The sequence below is a fragment of the Arachis hypogaea genome, chromosome 20 (assembly GCF_003086295.3).
Source record: "Arachis hypogaea cultivar Tifrunner chromosome 20, arahy.Tifrunner.gnm2.J5K5, whole genome shotgun sequence".
In the NCBI taxonomy this organism is placed as follows: Eukaryota; Viridiplantae; Streptophyta; class Magnoliopsida; order Fabales; family Fabaceae; genus Arachis; species Arachis hypogaea.
This window is the reverse complement of record NC_092055.1, coordinates 2,455,645-2,465,457: the sequence shown is the minus strand read 5'-3', so window position 1 is coordinate 2,465,457 and position 9,813 is coordinate 2,455,645.

Sequence of the window (9,813 nt, the reverse complement as noted above, 5' to 3'; positions counted from 1 at the left end):
GAAGGACAATTAAGAGGACAAACAACGCACTAGATAGAAATAACTTCAAGTTGACTCGGACGAGTATGAGATTTACAAGAGAAGAAAACTAAGATTAATGGTGACGGTCATAACAGTAAAAGAATAAACAAAAATAGAACCGAGTATATCATTCAAAGAAGTGAAAAGCTTAAAAAGGAATTGGTCTGTTCCTAAAAGGAAGGATATGAACTCAATACTTTCAAAAGAGCAACAATTGCATAGACAATGTGTTGTACTAAACCAAATTCAAATTAAAAATAAATTAAGTGAAGTTTGTCAAATGAAAATCAACGGAAAAGAGGCAAAAGTCTTTCTTTTGAAGAATCCCTAAATACATAATCAAATAAAGATATTTGTAAAAACTGTAATAAAGTTGTTAGAAAATCAAGTTGTATTTAAAGTAAATATATTTCCATAAATCAGTGAAGAGACAGGCGAGGTATTGGAAACAATTAGTTTTAAACTGTAAAAGAAACTTTCAAAGTTTATATAGAGAAGTGTATATCAAATCAAAAGCGATTTTGTTAAGATTTGAAGAATGGCTATAATTATCATCAAATAAAAGGAATCTAAATTACAATTTGTTTACAAAGGACTAGGAATGAGAGCTTAAAAAGATATAATGCATCAAAACATATTCAAATATATATCAAAGAATACATGACTCAAGAGGAAGTGCCTAAACAAAGAAGATAAATACACCAAAGATTTTAAGCAGACATATGCAGTTAGGATCAAACAAGAAGGCATATGAATAGAGGACTAAGGTTGGAGAAATCGAACTACTATCCAAAATAAAAGACCACAAAAACTTTAGGATAGGGTAGGAAAGAACAAGTCACATGATTCTAACAGAATCCAAAGCACGTAACTGAGTAACCTCGAGAAATAGTTTCTAACATTCCCAAAACCTACGAATCGCGTTACCTATTACTCGTATCTCATCTATGATAACCCATTACCAATAAAACAAACCAATAGTTTTTCAAACTCTTTTCAACAGTTTCAAACAAATTCTCAAAATCGTTTTAAGCTTTAAAACCTTTTTAACAAGAATCCAAGCCATACCGTGTAGAAATTGAAAATCTTAAGTAAAAACCGCAAAAGCGTCAACCGTTACTTCCGTTGCGACAAGTGTTAAGCCGCACCCATCAGCCGATATGCCGCAACTCCACGAATAGGCTTTTCTGGAATATGCTGAGCTCGTCGCGCATAGGCTAGGTTATCTATCCTCACTACCTCTCCGTTAACGTAATCGACCTTATCCGTGAGTTACCCTTAGGGTTCCTTTCTTCACCAAACATTCGATATCAAGGTGATCAGTCTCAATACCAAAGGTCTAGTGCTTCAATTTTCCCAAAAAGGCACTCACAAACAAGCATGCTATGAAATATCAAGTAGATAACCTAAATAGCATGACCCAAAGTGTGCAACGAAGCACAATCGGTCCATCCCTCAGGCTCACGAGGATGAACCGCTCTGATACCACTAAATATAACACCCCAATTACCCTAAGCCTTGCCTCTAGCTGTAAAGCAAATGTTAATCAGAGATTACGATAGTCCTAAGGCTTTTACATATTTATATATAGAAGGAAATAATATATTCTAGAAGCCTGATGAAGGATTAAGCTCAAAAACGGAATTTCAGAAGCGCGAAACGTTCATACGAAACTAGCGCACAAGACTCAAGGTTTAGATGAAAGATAAAACATATATATAGATACAATATCATTATAATCATAGAGAACTAGCCACAGCTTGCGGAGTTTAAGCCGACTAGTTACAAATAGAAAGATACAGAGGTTTAGAATTTAAAATAGCTTATACAACCTATCTCTCAAATAAGCCTCTAAGACCATAAAGTTGAATACACAAAAGGTGAGAGAATACTATGACGAAAGTAAAACAGAATCAAACAAGGAACGAACCATACTCCGCCTTGTCACCATATCCGCAATCTCACCGAAGTAGATTACGACCTACATCTGGAAAATAACAACAAAGTACGGAATGAGAATCGGAGGTTCTCAGTATGGTAACAGCACCCAGTGATGTAAGATGTAAGGCTCCGGGACGCCGAAGGCAATCCTAGAACTTCACATCACATACAGATATTCAAGCTTAGGACAATTATAAATAAATATATACAGAACTTAAACCATAAACCATAAGCAGGGTTATCTTACTTAGGGAATTTCTAACTAAACTAGTCACATTGATGTATCCCACAGCCCTCGCCAACCTAACCTCCGTGCGATCCCATCGCCACCGCCTACCTAACCTCCTCAGCACCAAACAATCACAATTAATTCAATCAAGTAAAACACAAATATTTGTCATATACAACAAGTAGTTCAAGAAGCAGATAGGCATGTTATTCAATTAGGCAAGCCATTACAAGTAAACACAGCATACAAACAGATAGAAAATGCATATGATGAATGCCTGCCATACTGGTTGTGATATCTGACGAACGGATTTCTGCTAGTAAAGAATTCACAAAATAAACTCTTGTTGCTAGTATAGTTTTTAAACCAACAGAGAATTCTTTCGTACAAAAATTTTGGTTGTCACTTAAGCAAACCCAATAAAATTAATAACTGAAGTATTTAAACCTCGAGTCGTCTCTCAAGGTATCGCAGGGAGGTGTGTTATTATTGGTTGTAGAAAAGTATCGTTTTGGGTTTTTGAAAGATGGAACAAGGAAAGTAAATTGCAAGAAACTAAATTAATAACTAGAAAAACTCTTGGCAAGGTATGAAAACTGGACGTCCTATCCTAGTTATCCATATCAATTGTGATGAGAATTGTCTATTGCTCCCACTTAGTTAACCCTTACTAAATAAAAGAAAGTCAAGTGGACTAATCAATTTGATTCCTCAAGTCCTAGTCAACTCATAAGGAAAGACTAGCTTTAGAGGGATCCAAACCAACCAGCAAATTCCAATCATCAATCAATAAAGGAGTTTGATAACTCAAGTGTCTCCAATTACTCAACCAAAGCCAAAAGGGGAGAAGTCTAAATTAAATAGAAAGCATCAATAACATAACTAGAAGAAAGCAACCATAAATCTGAAATACCTCAACTTGCATTAAATAAAGAAATCAAATCTAACATGGAGTTCATAAACCAAATTGGGAAAATAAATAAACTAGAATGCTAGAATAAATAAAAGTAAAAGAGAAACTAAATTAAAGGAACATTGAACTTGAACCAAAGGGGAAATTGAAAGAAGAAATCCTAAATCCTAAAACTTAGAGAGAGGAGAGAGCCTCTCTCTCTAGAATCTACATCTAAACCTAAAAATTATGTGTATCAAAAGTATGTGTGTGAATAAATGGATTCCCCCACTCTGTAGCCTCTAATCTGTGTTTTCTGGCCCGAAAACTGGGTCAAAAATAGCCCAGAAATCGCCCCCAGCATTTTCTGCAATTTCTGCAGGTCACGCATGTCACGCGTATGCGTCAGGCACGTGCACGCGTCGCTGTGATTTTCTCCCAATCACGCGCACGTGTGAGCCATGCGTGCGCGTCGATGCTCACTGGTTGTCTCCTTAGTTTCTTGTGTTCCCTCCATTTTTGCCCAAACTCCCTTTTCATCCTCTAAGCCATTCCTGCCCTATAGAGCCTGAAACACTTAACACACGGATCACGACATCGAATGGTATAAAGGGGAATTAAAACAAACAAATTAAAGGTTTAGGAAGCAAGTTTTCAATCATAGAACAAAACTAAGAAGGAATTGTAAAATCATGCAAATCATATGAATAAGTGAGTAAAGAGTTGATAAAAACCACTTAAATTAGCACAAGATAAATCATAAAATAATGGTTTATCAAACTCTTCACACTTAAACATTAGCATGTCCTCATGCTAAGCTCAAGGAGACAAAAAGAATGAATAGGGGAAGGTAAGACTCATGAAATGCAATGCAACCTATGAATGCAACTATATGCTAAGATATTGCTAACTACTTGGTTAAAATCAAACAAGTTCTCCAAGACAAACATAAACTAAATTCCACTAATTCAAATCATACAATAAGAAACAAGTAAACTTGTAAGAAGATAGCTCATGAAAGTAGGGAACATAGAATTAAGCATTGAACCCTCACTGGTAGTGTATGTGTACTCTAATCTCTCAAGTGTATAGGGTATTCCACCCTAGTCTTCTCTAGTCATGCTTTCTAAAACTTTGTTCTTCAACTAACCAATCAACAAATATTTAATGTATCAATGCAAACATCATGAGGTCTTTTCAAGGTTGTAAAGGGCTAAAGTAAGGGTGAGGATATATGTATGGTTGAGTGAGCTATAAATTGAATCCTTGACTAACCTAAGCTCTCATCTGCTCACATATACACTCTCTATATAATTCTAAAATCATGCTTAGCTACCCAAAATTCCCACTTTTGCATTACATACTCATGTATCAACCTTTCTTTAATTTTATCACATATGCATTGATTTTTTTTTTAAACTTAATATTGGGGTAATTTTGTCCCCTTATTTATTTACTTAATTAGTTGAATTTTTTTTTTTTTGGGTAAACATAACTAATCAATGCATATGGATTTTTTTTTATTTTTCTGGTCTCACATGAGTAGATACCCAAATTCCTAATATTTTATTAAAGTAGAAACATAACACATTCTTTTATTAACCCATGTTCCCACAGTTTTCCCACACTTAGTTGATACACAATCTCTATCTTAAGCTAACCAAAAATTCAATTTGGGTTAATTAATTTATTTTTCTGCTTAAGACTAGTGATGTGGTAAAATATAGAACAAATGGGGATTAAAAGGCTCAAAGTGGCTAACAAAGGTAATTGAAAAGGTAGGCTCTTTGGGATAAGTGAGCTAATAAATGATGGCCCCAATCATATGCATACATATAAATACACTAAACAATGGACATATAGAATGGAACAAAATATAGATTGCAGTCATAGAGAAGAAAACACACAAGAAAAAAAAATATTATGGTTAAATAGTGTAACCATGCAATTAAGCTCAAGTCTCACAAGTTGTGTGTTCTTTGCTATAATTTATGTTCTAAATTACAGTCTTCAAACAATTTTAACACAAAACTTTCAATTTAAATTAGTGAAATTTTCAAAATAGAGTATTGAAAAGAAACTTATTATTTTAACCAAGCAGTGGTAAAATATGCACAAAAATCAAACAAACATGCAAATGCAACAATGAACTACAAAGAAAATTAAACATTGGCATTGAAAAGAAGGTAACTAATACACGGAAGTCGGTATCGACCTCCCCACACTTAAAGGTTGCACCGTCCTCGGTGCATGCAAAGAAGTGCAAGTGGACGGGCTGCTCCAACTGACGGTGTTGTTGTTTCATCATCTATGATGAACCTCTTCACCCACTCTGTTGGTGGCTTGATGCTTGTAGATGGAGGTGCCTTAGCCGGAGGTCTCTTGGTTCCTCTCCTTGCTGGGTCTTGTCAGTGGTTTTCTCTTTTCCTTTCTTGGTACCCATGTCTAAAGAAGAAAGAAAAGGAAGAATATTAAACATAGATGACTAAAGAACCGGAAGGAAGAAATTCCAAAAGAAAAAGTAATAAATTAAATACATGGTAGCTACAACATGTATGTAAGATATCAATTAAGAGCAAAAAGGCAATTCATAATAATGAGATGCAGGAGTGTTTATGGCATGCAGAAACAGGCATGAGAAGCATAGCTCAAGCATCAAGTAATAAATGTGCCACATTAGAGAGCACTTGTAATGATGACAATTGTGAACGATAATCTCAAATACATGTGGAGCACAAGTGTTGTGAAAAAGAGGCATGCAAGTGAAAGAGCAAAATAAAATAGGATTCAAAATGCCATAAGAGCTTTTTCAAAAACACGTGGTGTACAAGTTAAAAATAGGAATGAAAATAATATAACCAAATGTATATGAGAGCCAATTTAAAATATCAATTGTCAAATCACTCCAGATAGTGTTTACAAGCATTAGTATAGTAAGGTGATACCCAAATAAAATTCCAATACCAACATGAGATTGCATGAAAAAGAAAGAAAAAGGAACCATGGATAATTAAAACTAAAAGAAAAATAGAGAAGAGAGAAACAAAAATTAATATAATAATGAAAGAGTAAAAGAGAAAGAAGAGAAGAAACCTGATGAAGAAGATGAAGAAGGAAAGAAGAAAGTAATAGATATGAAGAAAGGATAAGAGAGAAGAAAGAAAGAAGAAAGAAGAAATAATTAGGATTGAAAAGAATTAGAATTGGAGAAGAGATAATTGGAAATCAGGCGCTGAGGGTCAATTGTTCGTCGCATGTGATGCGTACGCGTACAGCACGCGTACGCGTGGATTGCATAATGTTCAAATGACGCGTACGCGTCTGGGACGCGTACGCGTCTGGGACGCGTACGCGAGGGTGGCCATTGTGGGAAAATGACGCGCACACATCAGGGACGCGTACGCGTGATGGGGTTTGTGCTCCCAGCATAGTTCCAGCCCCACACCAACATAACTCTCTGGCCAAACACCATTTACGCTGATTTTTCTTGGGCACGCGTGCGCGTCAGGGACGCGTACACGTGGTGGGCTGAAATCGCAGGTGACGCGTACGCGTGATGGACGCGTACGCGTGATGAATGCATACGCGTCGACTTGCTCGTGTGCCAGGCACGTTTCCAGCTTTTCTCCCGCGCAACTCTCTGTTCAACCCTTTTTCTCTTCGCACTCACATACGACGCGTACGTGTCAGCGACGCTTGCGCGTCGAATGTTTTTTTTGTTTTTTTTTTATGCAGAATGCAGAATGTAAATACAGATGAATATGCAGAAATTGTGAATGAACACTAATAAAAAATAAAATGAAATAAAATAACACTAAGAATAAAATTGAAAGATCATACCATGGTGGATTGTCTCCCACCTAGCACTTTTAGTTAAAGTCCTTAAGTTGGACATTTGGTGAGCTCCTTGTCATGGTGGCTTGTGCTTGTACTCGTCTTGAAACTTCCACCAATGCTTGGACTTCCAATAAGCTCTATCAATACCAGTTAAATTCTTCAAACTTTGATGGAGTTCTTCACAAGCTTTGAGCTCCCAAAGTTGATCCTCGTATATTCCCGGATCCCAAATCTTGATTTTATACCCGTCTTCAAGCTGATCATGATGATTCCATCCGGGAGGTAAGCAATCCGAATTCTCACTAAGGCATCCAAACAGCTTCCTAGACCCATTCATTCGAGCTCTACACCAACCTTTGCATTTAGATTTTGAGCTCCAAACCACAATGAACCTAGGATTGTGTTGCCAACCACTAACGATCTCCCTCTTACTCTTTAAGCCACAAAGAGCTCTAAGCTGACCATCTGTCTCAAGTAGCCTATATTCAAGTGGGAAGGTAAAGGTTAAGGATAAGTATTTTACCTACTTGAATGTTGTATTGGATGGTAATGGCTTTGGGGGAGAGGTCTCCAACAACTTTGGCAAGGTGATTTCAAGCTCCATTCCCTTGTGCTCTTCCTTGACAACTTCCACCTCTTTGCAAGCCTCTTCAACTTCAACCACTTCCTCTTGGTAGCTTTCTTCCAATTGAATCTCTTCTGCATTGCCTACCAAGAACATGGGAGGCTGTGCTTCTTCTTCTTTAGTCTCCATCTCTTGACCAACCTCTGCAGAGTCTTCAACCATGATATGCCTTGGAGGTTGTACACCCTCCTTAACATCAACATCAAACACCTTGAAAGGAAGCTCTATGACTGGACTTTCCAATGGAGATTCAGCATCTCCTAAGTCTGCAACCACTTCTTCCTTTTCAATAATTGCTGCTTTATCCAGTTGTTTAAGTATAAAATGGTACTCTTCCTTGATGATTTCCTTTCCATTACGACTCCTTTCAACTATTCTTTCATCTTTAAGGGTCTCCATTACCTCCACCTTCTGGGCCTCCTCTAGCTCCTCTTGCAGTATGAATTCGTGAAGCCGATCCATTACGTCCCTAAGACGATCCCTTCTCTCTTGTTCCATGTCACTAGCACAACTGGGATCATCTTGCTCTTGGATTGGTGGATGTGGGTGTTCTTCCATGGAGGGCAGTGATGCACAAAAGCTAAAGGGTTGAATATTGGAGGTAGAGGGTTGGTCCCTGCAGGATATAAGATCTTGGAGTTTAGAGGTGAGATCAATGAGATTAGAGAGTGTCTTGTTATCCAATAGAGGTTGGGGTGGATAGGAGGGTTTATTTGAATAAGGATATGGAGATGGTGCATATTGAGGTGGTGGTTCTAAGTATGGCTCATAAGATGGTTGGTATGGTGGATATGGGTTAGGGTCATATGGAGGTGTTTGGTGGTAAGGTGCTTGTGAGTATGGTGGTTCAAAGGTATGTTGGGGAGGCGGTTCATAAGCATATGGTGGGGCTTGTTGGTAACTACAAGGGGGTCCACCATATTCATCATCTTGGTACGCACCCTGGAGTGGATCTTGACAATAGTAATTTGGTGGAGGTTGGTTGTCACGAAAGGGTCCACCATAACTATCGTCTTGGTATGCATCATAGGATCGTTGTTGGTTTTGTTGGTTATAGCGCATTGGAGGGGGTTGTTGCCAAGAGGGTTGATCAAATCCTTGTGGCTCCTCCCATCTTTGATTATTCCAACCTTGATGCATGTTCTCATTATAGCTTCCATTCCCTGCAACATAATTTGAACTAAACTCATAGCCAAAGGGGTGAGAATTCATAGTAGTAAGTAAAAATAGAAACTAACAAAAATTAGGAAAAATAAACTCCTAAAACTAGAAACACTAACAAAGAAACGAAAAAGCAAATATTTACAATAACCAATAATAAGGAACACGTTTGCAATTCCCCGGCAACGGCGCCATTTTTGACGAATGGATTTCAGCTAGTAAAGAATTCACAAAATAAACTCTCGTTACTAGTATAGTTTTTAAACCAACAGAGAATCCTTTCGTACAAAAGTTTTGGTTGTCACTTAAGCAAACCCAATAAAATTAATAACCGAAGTATTTAAACCTCGGGTCGTCTCTCAAGGAATCGCAGGGAGGTGTGTTATTATTGGTTGTAGAAAAGTATCGTTTTGGGTTTTTGAAAGATGGAACAAGGAAAGTAAATTGCAAGAAAGTAAATTAATAACTAGAAAAACTCTTGGCAAGGTATGAAAACTGGACGTCCTATCCTAGTTATCCTTATCAATTGTGATGAGAATTGTCTATTGCTCCCACTTAGATAACCCTTACTAAATAAAGGAAAGTCAAGTGGACTAATCAATTTGATTCCTCAAGTCCTAGTCAACTCCTAAGGAAAGAATAGCTTTAGAGGAATCCAAACCAACCAGCAAATTCCAATCATCAATCAACAAAGGAGTTTGATAACTCAAGTGTCTCCAATTACTCAACCAAAGCCAAAAGGGGAAAAGTCTAAATTAAATTGAAAGCATCAATAACATAAATAGAAGAAAGCAATCATAAATCTGAAATACCTCAACTTGCATTAAATAAAGATATCAAATCTAAGAGTTCATAAACCAAATTGGGAAAATAAATAAACTAGAATGCTAGAATAAATAAAAGTAGAAGAGAAACTAAATTAAAGGAACATTGAACCTGAACCAAAGGAGAAATTGAAAGAAGAAATCCTAAATCCTAAATCCTAGAGAGAGGAGAGAGCCTCTCTCTCTAGAATCTACATCTAAACCTAAAAATTATGTGTGTCAAAAGTATGTGTGTGAATAAATGGATTCCCCCACTCTGTAGCCTCTAATCTGTGTTTTCTGG